This window comes from Rhea pennata, chromosome 1 (assembly GCF_028389875.1).
Source record: "Rhea pennata isolate bPtePen1 chromosome 1, bPtePen1.pri, whole genome shotgun sequence".
Lineage (NCBI taxonomy): Eukaryota > Metazoa > Chordata > Aves > Rheiformes > Rheidae > Rhea > Rhea pennata.
This window is the reverse complement of record NC_084663.1, coordinates 184,203,962-184,218,380: the sequence shown is the minus strand read 5'-3', so window position 1 is coordinate 184,218,380 and position 14,419 is coordinate 184,203,962. Positions and strand designations below refer to the sequence as shown.

The 14,419-nt window shown below is 42.3% G+C and overlaps 1 protein-coding gene and 1 long non-coding RNA gene across 8 annotated transcripts in view; one reads left to right on the top strand and one right to left on the bottom strand.

The window, feature by feature from the left end:
- Nucleotides 1-9,044: 9,044 nt before the first annotated feature.
- Nucleotides 9,045-11,062, bottom strand: LOC134135530 (uncharacterized). Its single transcript, XR_009957301.1, has 3 exons — nucleotides 10,973-11,062; nucleotides 9,434-9,543; nucleotides 9,045-9,333 (listed from the first exon to the last, which is right to left on the bottom strand). It is a non-coding gene; the product is annotated as an uncharacterized LOC134135530 (long non-coding RNA).
- A 7-nt stretch (nucleotides 11,063-11,069) lies between these two features.
- Nucleotides 11,070-14,419, top strand: part of ENOX1 (ecto-NOX disulfide-thiol exchanger 1) — a 361,163-nt gene continuing 357,813 nt past the window's right edge. For 5 of the 7 annotated variants that reach the window (XM_062566984.1, XM_062566986.1, XM_062566985.1 and 2 more), the window contains exon 1: nucleotides 11,876-12,042. The gene's annotated coding sequence lies outside the window, so the exon portion shown is untranslated. Of the gene's footprint in view, nucleotides 11,151-11,875; nucleotides 12,043-14,419 lie in introns of those variants that run through there. The other 2 variants (XM_062566981.1, XM_062566979.1) reach the window with 2 other exon arrangements.

Here is a 14,419-nt window from a genome sequence, read left to right as displayed (position 1 = left end):
GGTTAGTACAGTTGAGGAAAAACAATTTTCTACAATAAAATGATTGTTGTTTTCACTTGCTTTGTTATTACTCAGATACCTGTAGTTCTCAGATATGGCAGATCACTGCTAAGAGAAAAGTGTGAAATATCTGCCAGTTGATGGCCCATCATCAAAACACATTAATTAGCAATGCCCCCCTCTGCTGCCTAGATTTGCATCCTGCCTGTACCACAGCCAAGAATGGAACTGGAAGCCTTGTGTTTCATGAGTAACATCTATGGGCAATTTCTCTAGTGCTAGACATTGTCCCCAAAAAATCTTAGAGGAGGTAGAAAATGGAAATATTGCCAGCACTTTTCCTATAGAGGCTAGGCCTCTTCTCTTAAAGGTTACACTGGTCAAGAGATCACTACACACTAGCTGAGATCTATTCAAGAAGAGAGGTTGCAGTTGGTGCCAAAAAGAGAACTCTAATTCTTTCACAAGAGTACCATGACAGTAACTGCCCTGCTTAGTGGAAGGAACCAGTGTGCTGACTGTCCTCTTCATTAAATTAAAAATTCACACTAATCTGAGATTGATGAAAAATGTAAGGGGAGACTGATGAAAATGTGGTAGAAAACTGACTCTGTATTTCCCAAGATACCAAATCTATAGAATTTCAATTCTACAATATCAGGCCATTAACTACTAGGTAAACTAAATGAAGTAAGAGCAAAATGTTTGCACATATATTCATTTCCTGTGGACATGAAAACAGTCTGTTGGATAGGTTCTGCATGTTAGTTACAAACACCTACCATTTTCACTGGCGTAACTTTCTTTGTGACCCTTGCTTACATCCTTTAAATAGTCCCATTACATGTGTGACAACAGGGTTTTCAACCTCTGTTCCATAGGTTCTTTGGGTCTATGGATTACTTCTAAGGAATCCATTAGAGGTTGCTGACAAATGGAAAACTGTTGTCAGCTAGCCTAATTCTCTATGCAGGAGAGAAGGAGGGCAGAAGAAAGGGGCACAATAAATGTGTCCCTCTGCTGGAAAATATTTAGGGTTTTTTTCAGTTTGAAAGTGTTGAAAAACACGCCAGTGGGGCTAGAGCTCGTATATCTAAATGAAAAATGAAAAATCTCCTAGGAGGCTGGGGACTATAAATTCCATCATGGAATCTATTTTGAATTAATCTTTGTGAAAAGTGCTTGGCAGAATAAAGATGGAATTTGTTCTCCCTTCAAAGCAATAGTGATTTTATTTTCCAGAAATCTCTCATCTTTAAGGGCTTCATGGAAGGCTTTCCTCAGCAACTCCAGGACTCCCAGTCTTTTCCAGCACAACTCCAAATGGAGCTGTATTGCCAAAAATTTCTCAGTGTGTGACTACTACTGGAACTTACACTCCTCAGGACTTAATAAAAATGTGAAGTTAGCATGTGTGGGTAGGGATGAGACTATGCTATGAGAGACCCTCTCTTTGGACTTCTGACTCAGGCATGGAGAAATTTACACCAAGAAATCTGTAACTTAATAAAGGTATGCTTTCCATAATCTTTTGTACTTCTAAAATCTAAAAGCAATTCATAAGGCATATTTAAGTGTGATCTTCATTGACAGGAGATGAAGCTGGAGCCCAAGAAGCTGTAACTTGCTCTGGCACAGGTTGTATTTGTGACAATAAAATCTCAGATATTCTACAGTCCTGCCCATCTGCTTCTTACCAGGTTAAGACTAGCATAACAAACAAGTATTTTATGAGATACCATACTGAAGGATGTGTACCTTCCTATGGATTTGTGTGTGTCAGAGGAAAGCTTCTCCTTGTGCTTTTTTCTCCAAAGGAGCACTGACAGCTATCCTGCTTTTTGTGAAGCACGTATCAAAACTCTGTATTTTTGAGATTGTTTCCCCTTTGCCAGAGACTGTGATTGCACTAGTCTCTTTTTTCTTAGGAAATCATACAGAAATAGCTCTACAGCTGACTTTTGCTTTTTCAAGCAAATTATCCAGATACATTGAAAATGACAAAAAAATAAGAACATTTTATACCCATTCCCTTACTCAGTGACTCTGGTTTGCCCTGTAAGAGGTGCTGAGGTTGCCTGGCATAACTGAAATTTGAACAAGGCCCTGTTCAGGTGTCTTCCAGAGGCATAAGACAGAGGCAATTCTCACTCCTGGTGTAACTCAGGAAAAGCATTGAGCTTTGAGAACAGAAATTGGCCCATAGCTTCTATGTGTTTTTGTATAATTCTTCTGTCAGGGCTGTTTATATTTTCTTTACTGTTTAATTGAAGAAAATGGAGTGAGTGGAAGGGGAAAAAGTGGAAGGGCTATTCTTTTTCTAGAAGAAAATTAATTGGGAGGGTAGAGACTCCTGACAGTTCCTCTAAGGAGTCTCATCATTGCTGTGTCCTATGGGACGTCTGCATCTGGTTCAGCTTAGCTGTATCTGTTTTCAGTACTGACCCTTCATCCAGTTTCACATGTCCTCTGGAATGCTGCCTTTTCTCCTTTGCTTGTATCTTGTTATTTCTCTTTGTCACACTAGTATTATTTCATTTTGGACTTGTTTGCTTTCTGGAAATCCCTGTAAATTATTCCAGTATCCATTGTGCAGGAAATACACTATCTACAGTCATGTTGGCTTGATTTCTTTGGTTTTAGTGCTACTTGCAGTAGCTATACTGTACAATCAAACCCTGACACTGATCAAAAGCAGGAGAGCCGGTAGATGGCACCATTTATTATATTATAGAAGGTTCAAAATGAAAGCCTAAAGGGTTTTCCCCCTTAAACCTGGTTGTCAGTGAAACATAAATCAAATCTCCATTTTAAGAGATGTTACTTACAAGCTTAGTAGAGACCTCAGTTTATATCCTTTCCCAAGGCTTCCTGGGAAGGACTCAGTGGCAATGCCTTAAATGGAAAAACATTTTAGAAACAATAAAGGAACTAGAGGTCAATAGGATACAGCCCAGGGGAGCTTTCTTCTGTTTTGCTCTTAAAATATCCCGTTGCTTCTTTATTTTCTTCATTCTGTTAAATAACAGATTTGCTTTGAGGCATATATCCAAACCAAATAACTTTGGAAAAGATTCAGGCAATGGTCAATTACTAACGTGGTTGTAGCTCTTCCGTGATAATGAATAGTACTATTTTCTTACAACATATAGCAGCTGTTATCTGGAGCTCTCGGAGTCCTTCTGAACACTAATGAAATACACCTCACAACACCTCTGTTAGGTGGGAAATATTAATTCCCTTGGAGTCCCATTGGCCTCAGTGGGTGCTGGTGGTTTTACTTGTCTGAGAAAGAGATACTTGTGTGAGTAAGGACTGCAGAACCAGGAGTAAACAGGATGATATATTTTCTGCCATTTCAACCATTCATTTTTCCTAGAAGCAAAAAAAAAAAAAAAAAAAAAAAAAAAGTTAATTTGCCTTACAGGAGTTAACTTCTGCAGAGCATTTTTGATAAGGGGTCAGACTGCATGTTTGTTAGCTACAAGTTTCAAACTGGTAATGTGTGCATGTGTGCATTGCATATGTTTCAAAGACAGACTTAGTGACTTCAGCATCATTTACTATTTAAGGTTAAAAGAGTTGCTCTTCCTAATCTGCTGCTCCACAGCCAATGTAATTTTAATACTGTGTGCTGTAGAAAAGGAAAGAAATGCAGTGCTGAAACATTTAATAGGATATATTTTTCCATCTTTAAGTTCGGAAAACTGTCTGCAAAAAGCTAGTAAATGTTTCCAGTCAATGATAGTTTCCTGGCATCAAAAGATTAAGAAAACGAAATGAAATATCCAGCGGAAGAAACATTTGAGACTAGAAGACAAAAAAAAAAAAAAAAAAAAAAAAAAAAAAAAGAAAAGAAAAAAAGAAAAAAAGAAAAAAGAGAGAACAACTCGGATTTTCTATATTTATCTGTGTGGTATGTGAATCTGCTTCAATCAGGCTGTCAATTTTAATTGGACTGCAACCTACAGTAGTTCAGCTCACACTGGTTCAATTAAAAAATCCTGTTACTACTTTTTTCCATAATGCCCATAAATAGAAATATTGTAGGAGTAATAATGGTAACCCCAGTGTCTTGGCAAAATGCCAGATCAGGTAATTATGTTCTGCCTATGTAAATCTCAGTTGCAGTTTCGGCTGAATACATTAGTCTTTATTTTCCATTCCCAGTCATCTTATATGGTATTGCTGTGGTTTGTTAGAGAGCCACCCAGATGTGGCTGCATTTTGTGATCACTGAACTAACTGCGTAGGAAGAAACAGGACCACTCCTCCTCATAAAATCCTAGACTGTTTACGGCATCAAAGTGCAGTGTTGGGGGTGCAAGTTGCTTGAATTGAAGATAACTTGCTGAAGGTATACAGCTGTTTTGGATGGACTGTATAGATAGTTAATGGTTTGTGTACAACTTTCTGTACTGATGTTGTTAGGACAAAGAGCAGTGTGGAGTTTTCTTGGTCTCCCTCAGGAAGATCTTCATAGGGAAGGTAGGCCAGGCTGCATCTTTGATGTAAAGAATGGTACAGCTTGGGAACCTACCTGATAGGCCTGCACAAGGACTACTAATCATCTAATGCAGAAAAAAGAGGAGCAGTTACTGAAAAAAATGGTGGTAGTGCTCCCAGAGTTGCTAGAAATTGAAATTTTGTACATCCTTTTTTGCAGGCCTATTGGTTCTGACTGTTTAAAAAAGAAGAAAAGAAATAAAAAAAGCATAGGACTAGTCTAAGGGAATGAGTCCTTTCAGAATATTTACTGTTGGCTGTTATGAAAAATACACATGGTGTTGCTAAAAAACACATATTTGACTAAAGTATGATCAGCAGCAGCTGCTTAACTGATGTTTAATTGACAATCGCCTGAGAAAGGATAAGCAGTTCTGTGCTTTTGATACCCCACTGCAAAGGAAACCTTGCCTATAAAGCCTAGACAATCCATGTAAGAACTAAGAACAAGGATTGTGTCTTTCCAGAGCCCAGCTTTGGGTGACTTCTAAATGAAATAAAATCTATGTTACAGAGCTAGCAGAATAGTGATATAGTACATGGGCATTCGGGAGAGCAGCAGAAAAAAGATGGTACAAAGGTCAAAACACCAATCTTCTCTTTCAAAAGATCTTCTCTAAAGTAAGGGAGCTATGCACTGACTCAAATGGCTGAGATGTATCTAATTCTCATATACTTTTGATCATGATTTAGTGCCTACCTTACTCTTAGGCCTTGAAGACATCCCCAGCTAACAAGTATAGGACACTGTTAACCTTTGCTTTGTTAAGGTGAAAGCTGAAACTGCATTTAAGAATTTATAAATCTTCTATTTAGCTTTTATTATTCACACTTGCTCTGCATTTGTGTTTATTGAGTATAGTGTTGCCTTGTAAACTGTCTTCCTATTTTTTTCCTTTGGGATTATAAAGTAGCTCCTTTATAAACAAAAAAGAGACCTCATTCAGCAGACTCTTCCTCACCTAAGTAATACTAATTCTTTTGATGAGCCTATTTGAATTAACTGTGTTTTCAGTGGAACTGGCTGCAAAACGGAGCTGAGAATGAGAGGTTAGGCCCAAATCTTCTGATTGTGTTTCATGGTTATTTTCAATTCTCTCAATTTTAATTTTTCAGATGTTGGGGGGAACAGAGAGCAGATTGCTGTTCCCACTTTCTAATGGTGGTTGGAAGATTAAAGATGAGCTACAGGGCTAGTGACAGCACCTAACTGTTCTCAGTACTGACAGCATTAGCTTTTGCATCCAGTCATACAGTAACGATGCAATCCTTCAGCGTACAGTACATGAGGAAGTGTCAGTGCTGCAGCAATCCAATTAAGTTACATGGTTTCTAAACCTAGATGATTTGAGGAAGCTTAAAACAGAGTTAACTCTGTGCTGGCTCAATGGTTGTGTCAATTATCTGGTTGGATGTGTTTATAGCTCTGGCTGCTGAGGCATGTGGGAACTTTTTTTTTGTTTGTTTGTTTTCTTTCCTATAGCAAGACTAGGCAGACCATATTTCAGAATTAATTATTATCTAGCTTTGTTATTATTTTTTAAATGAGAATCTTAATAGATATTTGAAAGTGATGATCATGCCACTTGGAAAAAAAAAAACAGGATAGATGCATTATGCTTTCTTCAGGCTCTTCACTGAAAACTGAGGTATGAAAGTTCCTTTGTAGTAGCTGAAGTGGCATTAATTTCTGTGGAGGCCTTTGTCTGACCTTTGCAGTGGAAAGCTCAGGCAGAGCCTACATGGTTCTTGTCAACATTTTCTTTTTCTAACCTTTAGAATCAGGTATCTGCCTACATTTCTGTTTATACTGTTCACTTTATCTTTGTATCTGAAATGTGTGAGGCCGAAGAGTAAAGCAGTTCCATGGCTTAGCTATCCTTTTTTATCCTTGTTTTATGGCAAATTAATAAAACACCCTATGTGCGATCAACTTTAAATATAGACCTCTGTCTTTCCAAGCTGTCCAAGACTTGCAGTTAGGTAATCTTATCATACTCTTAATGAAGATTTCTCACAGGTGCATGTATTTTGCTCTTTATTTAGTAATTTGTACATGGACCTGCCTTAGAGACTTGTGGGAAATACATGGAAGATTGAAAAGAAGCAGAGTTCTGGGAAGCAAGGTAATCAAAAGTGTCATCCAGCCAAAATAAACTGGCCTTCTTTATCTCGTGTGGAAAATCCAGTCAATATCTGGTCCTCTAAAAATACGCTGCTGCCGGTCCCAATAAGAAAAATTCTGGCTATGACAAAATCAATGACAAAATTCGTACTGATTTCACTGGGACCCTGATTTCAGCTCGAATACATAGATCTAAGAAGTTACTATCTTGATTGCATCTGCCATTTCGGAGAAGGCATCAGGAGAGCTAGTCACGTCTGTATAGCAGTGAAAACGATGCAGCTAGTAAGGTACTGTGTTTCAGGAAAAGAATTGCAAGAATGAAAGAAAATCCACAAAGTGAAGCCAAAGAGGGAGGAACAGTCTGGCTGCATGTCAGCTTTGGAGAGGAAGCCCAATTCAGCTTTATGAGAGGAAAGTTCCTCAGAATTAACACTATCAAAGCAGATAGATAGAACTATTTCATTTTTGCAGCATGTTGCTCTTATATAACAGATTGGACTCTGATGGAAAACAAAATATTGATCTCAGACAGTTCAGTTGGCTAGCATTTGCACTCCCATCAGCTCATATTGTAGAAAAGGTCCTTCTAAGGTCAGTGGTTAGCCAAGACTGACCTTCTGTGAAAAAAAGTGTAGATGCTGCTTTTGGTGGTTATTTTTGCCATGGATTTTAAAGTGAGAAATGTTACTTGTTCAGTATTCAACTGCCCCATCCACTTCTTTCATATCAAGATATATATCAATACATATTCATATATTTCTTCCTAGCATTCTGCCTGCAGATAAAGCAAAGCTGACCCATGAAGACAGCCACATGCATTTCTCACAGTATAGAAAAGACGTTCTTCATACAAATTCAAGTCTGTTACTGTGAGTTCACACATACCCTCATCTGTAAAAGGGAAGGACTGAAAAAGAAATGAGAAAAAATAGCCCTGTCCTCTTGCCATCTACAGTCACAGGCAAAACTCCCAAAGGAAGGCCAGAAAGAAGAAAGGGAATCAGGAGAATTTTTAAACACAGAACTTCCCCTTTTATCATGTTTCTAATCCCATTTTCTTTCCTTCTTTTTTTCTTGCTTTGTTGTTGTTTGGCATGTACATTCTTGAGGCTTTATAAGGATTCATGTTAAGGGAGAACTTGAAGAGCACATTTTGTCTGCTAATAACCTGAATTTTTTCATCACAGAAGCCAATCAGAGGAGGGAGATTATAGTAGACGGGGCAGTGAGATTTGCATATTAACAGCGCAGTTATTGAAGAATAGCTGCCTTGTATTTAGACCACACTGTGCACTCTGATCGGCCAGTAACGGCTGCCAGCCAATGCAGATGAGGGATTCAAATGTCATATAGCTTTTTAGACAGAATTGTACACACTAATATAAATCAGATAGCAAAACCAGAGTGCAGGAAGCCGAGTAAGTGGAGCAAACCTGTTTGGTTATGCCTCTGTAACTGCACAGCATCCACGCCCGCTCATTGGTTCAGATTAGTCTATCCCTGCGTAATGTATCATATTGTGTATATTAATGTTTCAGCTTTACAGTTCTATTTCCATTAGAGGAAGATTGCCTATGAGCCTCTTAGTGGATAAATAGGAATTTACAGCTTTCAAAAAATCTCTTAAAGCTTGCAGGATCTGCAGAAGAAGGAATTACACATGACTATTTTTGAAGCTTTAAAAGGTCCAAAGGGCCTAATTGTGCTCTCAGATATGCCAGTGCAGCTCCTATTGAGGTCTTTGGATATCATGCATGCTTATGAGACAGCTAAAACGAGTCCTCTTTTTAAATTTTAAAAAAGAATCCTTCAGTTATTATAAAATTAGACTGTAAAGTCTTTGGGGCCAAGGCAGCAACTTCTCAAGAACTATATAGAATAACAAAGTGAGGTCTCGGCTGCAACCTGGAAATGTACCGACTTGCAAATAGCAAATACATGTTGAAATGAGCATGCGTTAGTGAAAACCACAGGAAGAAGATAATACTTGCTTCTACAGACTTGTGTGTGTGTGTCCATCCGACTGTCTGTCCAGACAGTTGTAGGGGAGGGAGGGAGAGTAAGGGCACAGCCCTAAATTGCCAGAATGAAATACCCTTTTCAAATGTTTTCCTCGTATACAGCCAGATATGTTAAATCCAATATCATAGGAGATGCTTTCTTTAGTTTCTTTTTATATCAGCCAAGGCTTGACACAACAGTCTTGAGGGCTGTGTTTAAAATGTCCATTTAGTGTTTGTTGTTGTGTATGTGTGTATATTTCAAGGTACAATTACATTCAAGGTACATTTACATTCATTCAGGTACATACAATTACAATTAACATTCAGTATTAGAAAAGGAGAAAAGGAAAATTTAGCATGGGTAAAGGCAATAAACTTCAGAGTTACATTCAGACACTGGACTTCAGTATGTGATTTATTAACTATTACTTCATTTCACAAGCTAGTTTGTGCTAAAGGTGAAGAGTATGTGTTGTGTGTGAACTTCCCTAGGATTTTTCTGCTTGCTTTTAGAAGTGGGTTCTTGGTTGGGAATGAACAGGTTTGGAGCTTATGTTTTAGCAGACTAAGTAGGTGTGTTTTAGGGTAAATAACATGGGAGAGGATGCCCAAGTTATAATTATGTCTTACTTTCATCACAGCTTAATCTAACAGAAATGCCTCCAACAACTTTTCCTTTATATCCAGCTATCATACCTGAAAAAGAAAAGTAAGAAACAGTGAAGAAAGCAGAAGCCCACACCTGCACATCTGGGTGAAGAGCAACTCCTACTCAGCAGAGGTAGTTAACACTTACCTAAAGCAGTGCATGAATCTCCATGTTTTGTCCTCCACATGGATGTCCTTGTACAATTTGTGTCAGTATTGTTTGTTGTCACTTTTCAAACTGAAGCTGTGACACTAACCCTGCCAGCCAGGGGAAAAAAGCTACACACAGAGGCAACACAAGCCAGTATTGTTTAAATCAGATGAGCTCAGTGGTGTGGAAATTACTTCTGTTGCATAAGTGTGTTTACTGGTAAGCCCAAAATGATGGGCTGGTGAGGATATATAATTAGCCCAATACCTGTGGATGTGTTTGAATGCCACTTTGATGAAAGAAATACTATGGAAAAGAGAGGCTGGAGATTTTTCTATCCGATTTTCCTTCTACCACTAAAAATCACAGCTGCTGTGTGCAGTATTTAATATCTGATGTTAGTTTCCACCTTTCAGCCACAGCTACTTTTCACTTACCATCTAATCGTCACCTAGAAGTATGCAGAGGTGTATTATAAATGGGCATACAAAGGCTTTCTCCAGCACTAAATCACAGCCATCTCCAGAGAGGAAAGAGACTGCTTACAGCAAGCCATGGTAATTTAGGCCAGGAGAAAGAGAACAGGCTTTTCCCATTCAAAAAGCACGAAGAGTTCAGATTAGCACACACCTTCTGCTGGAGCTGAGATTCAGCCACAAAACCTGTCCTTAACTCTGCTCAGACCAGGTTTTCATCCCGAGCAGACGCTCCACTCCTGGGAAGCCACCAAGCCTTTCCGGGCCCCCTGTCTTTTCCTGGGGAGAGCTCTCCTTGGCCACCTGCCCCACAGCTTTGCGAAGGGAAGATGAGGTCAAGCACATCTCCCCCCCCCCCCCCCCCCCCCCACACACACACACACACCCTGCTGGCCCTAGCTCTGTATGGGATTGCATGGGGTCCTGGAAAGGAGCAAGTGGATCCTCCAGCCTCTCCAGCAGGGATTTCCCATGAAGGGTGCTGGTTTTAAACCACAGCTAACTGGGAGGTGCAAAGCTGTGCAGACAAGACATTCAACACTACTTCTTGCAGGAAGATTTCTAAAAGAAACACGACCCCCTGAGATAGGGCACAGTTCCCAAAACTGAGCAGGGTGCTGTAAGCAGGGGCAGGCTGAGTCTGAGCGGCCGAACTGGCGCCAGGATCCCCCGCGGAGGCACCGCAGCGCTTCTGCGCAGCACCGCGCCCGGCAAACGGAGCGGGGCGCTTCCTGCGCCGGCAGCGGCTCCTCTCTGCCCCGGCGGATGGAGGGGCCGGGCCGGGCCGGGCCGGCTCCCAGGCGGTACCCCGCCGCTGGGCTGCGCGCTCCCCGCCCTCCTCGGCGGGGCCCACGCGGCCGCCTCCCCCTTCTTCTTCTTCCTCCTCCTCCTCCTCCGGGAGGCTTGCTTTCCCTGCACACCTGCCTTGCCATTTGTCGGCGGCTTTGCTAGGAGGGGAGAATTTTCCCTCGGTCCCTTGCAGCATCCCTCCCCGGCACACGCACACACACCCGCTCACACACACACACACGCGCGCGCACGCACACACACACACACACACAGAGGCACCGCGCTGCGTGTGCATCGGCGGCCGCCGCCTCTCCGGCACCCCGCGCCGCCGGCCCCGCGCTTCCCGCCGCCGCGGGGCGTCCTCGGCCCGCTGCAGCGCCGCCGGCCCGGGCGCCGCCGGGGGAGGCGGCGGCGGCTCCCGCTGCTCCGCGGCCCCGCACCGGCAGCCGGTAGGTACGGCGGGGGCCGGGGAGGCGCTGCGGAGGCGCGGGGCGGGCAGGGGAGGGCGGCGGGAGCGGGGCGAGCCGCGCTGCCCCCGGCCTTGCCGCAGCCCCGCCGGCGGCGCCCGCCTCGCCCAGCTCCGGCTCCGGCTCCGGCTCGGCTCCGGCGCCGCGGGGCCGTGCGCCGCCCGCGCCGCTGCCCGCGGCAATCCCGGGCTCTGGCGCTTCCCGGTGAGCCAGAAAGTTTGCTCTGCTGGGCACGGGGCTGTGTTGTTCTTTGGGGTCAGGCTGGTTTCTTTTTATTTATTTATTTTTTTTTGTCTTTCACCCCTAGCGGTCTCGCTCGTTTATTTATTTATTTCAGTCGCGGCGGGACCGCGGCGGCGGGTGGACGGCGCTCCCGCCGGGCAGAGCCCCGCGGCTGCGGGCCGGGCCGCCTCCCCCGGAGCACACGCGCGGCGCGGCGCGGCGCGGCGCGGGGGGCAGCCTGGCTCGGACGCCGGGGTCCCTCCCGCCTGCAGCCCCTGTCCCCCTCTCCCCCACCTCGCAGCAGCCGCGGGGACCCAGGCGTCCCCAGGCGCGGTGGGGCAGCCCCCCCCGCAGTTTCCTCTACAGTCTTTGGCGGCAGCTCGGGAGGTGACTGGCTGTCCCAGCCCTCTCCTCCGCCTCCTCCCCGTTCCTGGAGTGCCCGCTTTAAAGCAGGTTTCAGTGAGGCTCCAGGCGTGCGACCGGCGAGGGGCAGGGGAAGCGCTGGGCACCGCTTCAGCAGCGCTGCTGCTGCTGCAGGCTACCAGCTGGAGAAGAGCCGGATCCCCCCGTGGCGCGGAGGGGCTTTGGTAGTGGGTCGTGTCCATCTCTCATTTCTCTCACCTAATCGCTAGAAGTCGCTTGCTGTTGTGTGGTATGGAAAAAGCTGTCTTGCATTTCACTCTTGTTCTTTAATTTTAAATGTGTGTTTAGTGAGGACTCCTGGTTTCTGTGAGGAAGGTTAGGCTTCCAGTAAATACATCTTCGGGCAGGAGGGGCAAGAAGCTCTCGGATCCTTCCCGTGAACTGTGTATTTTCTATGTTGCATGTTATTACTTTTTTATTATTGGAAGTTCTGCTGCAACATGTCAAAAGCTTTGATGTCTCTTGCAATGTGCCTCATTCATTTTTTTTCCCTCAAAATTAGAATGGAATGATAAAATTCATAGACATTAATAAATAAGTTGAGGACACTTTGAAATAGTGCATGTGGTGCATGGTGTGAAATTGTAAATATGCATACAAGAGTAATAAGTGCTGTGCAGATTCTATTTGAAACCTTTTTCTATATGACTTTGTGCATAAGTCTATTCTTCTGTCTCTCTGCTTTTAAGTATGATTGTTTTCTGCTGTTGAGGTCTCCTTTCAACGTGTTGTGGGGATGCCTTCATAAGCAGCCACATTTATCTGTTTTTAATAGTCTTTTAATCTCTTGCTTTAAGAAGATTTGTCACTGTCAAAATATGTGAAATTTGCTATTGTGGCTTTCTATTTTAGATCTCTTTTCTTGGTGCTTTTATTTATTTATTTATTTTACACTGAGCTGTGGGGGGTTGGAGGGAGAGAGCAAAGGGAATTGTCTTAGACTTTTCTATTTGTCCTAATGTGCCAAAAAAATTACACAAAGAATTTAGGACACCAACATACCCCTGAGCTGAATTCCAGAAAAATGACTCCAGTTTATTTGTTTGCCTGCACCAGGCATTCTGCAGCATGTGGTATTTACAGAACTTACAGTGTACAGTAGCTCTCAAGTAGTGAGAGAACATTATATATCCTCAGCAGCAAGAGTCTCCGACAGCCGGACAAAACTATAGACACAATAGTGGAACGATGATACACGTGTGAGTGTGTTTATGTATATAAATATCACTAGACTACTTAAGTTAATTTTTCCTTAGGGTAGTTTGCCTTCTTTGACCTGGAATATTTTCATTCTTTCCCCTGAATTCTGAGGCATTTTTATTGTTCCTCTCTATGAACATGTGTTTCAATGTTAGTCTTAATCTCTCTATAAAATATAAAATAATCCGGTAATAGCTTTAGAAGACACTATTGCTAGGCAAACCAGGCAATAGATCATGATATCAGACAATAGTATTTTGTTTCCTAGCAACCCCCTACTGTGAACAGAAAACAAAACGATGGTGGATGCTTCCACATCCTGATAGCTGTATATTGAAACCCTGAAGTAGATACAGAACTAATAATTGTGTTGTAAGATTTGCTCCAATTGTTTCAGCTCCTTTGTTAATATTTTCCTTTTGTGAGGAAGAGATTTACTGGGAGTTGCAATTAAATGGTTAAGATTTGACTCTGCTGCTCTTAGCTTTATAACAGTGTCTGTTAGAATGAAGAGTGCACAAAAATAGTAATATCTGTAGAATTTTTGCTAGTAAGAGTGATTTGAAATATCCTGTTTATATTGCTAGAATATTTTTAAATCTGTGCTATTACAGACCCTTGGAAATCTCATTTATGATCTACTGCTAGATACAATATGCAATCTCTTTTTGGACCTTATCTTGTTAATCAGCTTTTATCGTTGTGTTTTAAAACTACATTTATTAGCATGTAGTCAAATATTCTTTGTCACTCACAGGAATAAGAAGTGGAACCCAAAGTGCTGCTTTGCCGTGTTTACATCCTTAGCACCCTGTTCACCCCTTTGAAAGGGAAAAAAAAAAAAAAAAGCCATCACAGTGCAGCAGAATTGGGCCCTTAGCCAAGAGGTTTCTAAAAGTAATTTTGGTAATGCAATAATTCCCTTAGTTGGAGTGTCTGGTCATTGAAATGAAATCTTGACGCTGGACCGATCTTAGATGGACTTTGTGCACTGCCATCTATCTGAAAAAATCCGTTAGTGCAGGTTGTGGATCTAACCCTGTATCTGTACTTACCGCCTGTTGGGTTTCAGCTTTTCAGCAGGTGTTAGTGCTTAGGTTGTTGGAGATACAGAACTGCAGTAGGAAAAGGAGATGAGTAGTCACAGAGGAGCAGCTGCATGTACAACCTAAGAGAGGAGATGCTGCAATTTGCCTCTTTACCACCTTTCCTTCCTATATAATAGAAAGTCTCAAAAAGTTGTTCATGGGAGTTTTACCTCTGCCTTCTATAAACATCAGTATTTACTCGTGAATAAAAAATAGTGCTAGTTTTCCCATTGGTTTCACCAGTGAATCTGCAGAAGTGGAGGTGTTTATTCCACACAAGTTTTTAACACCACTGAATGCGTCTTGGAAACTATAAAA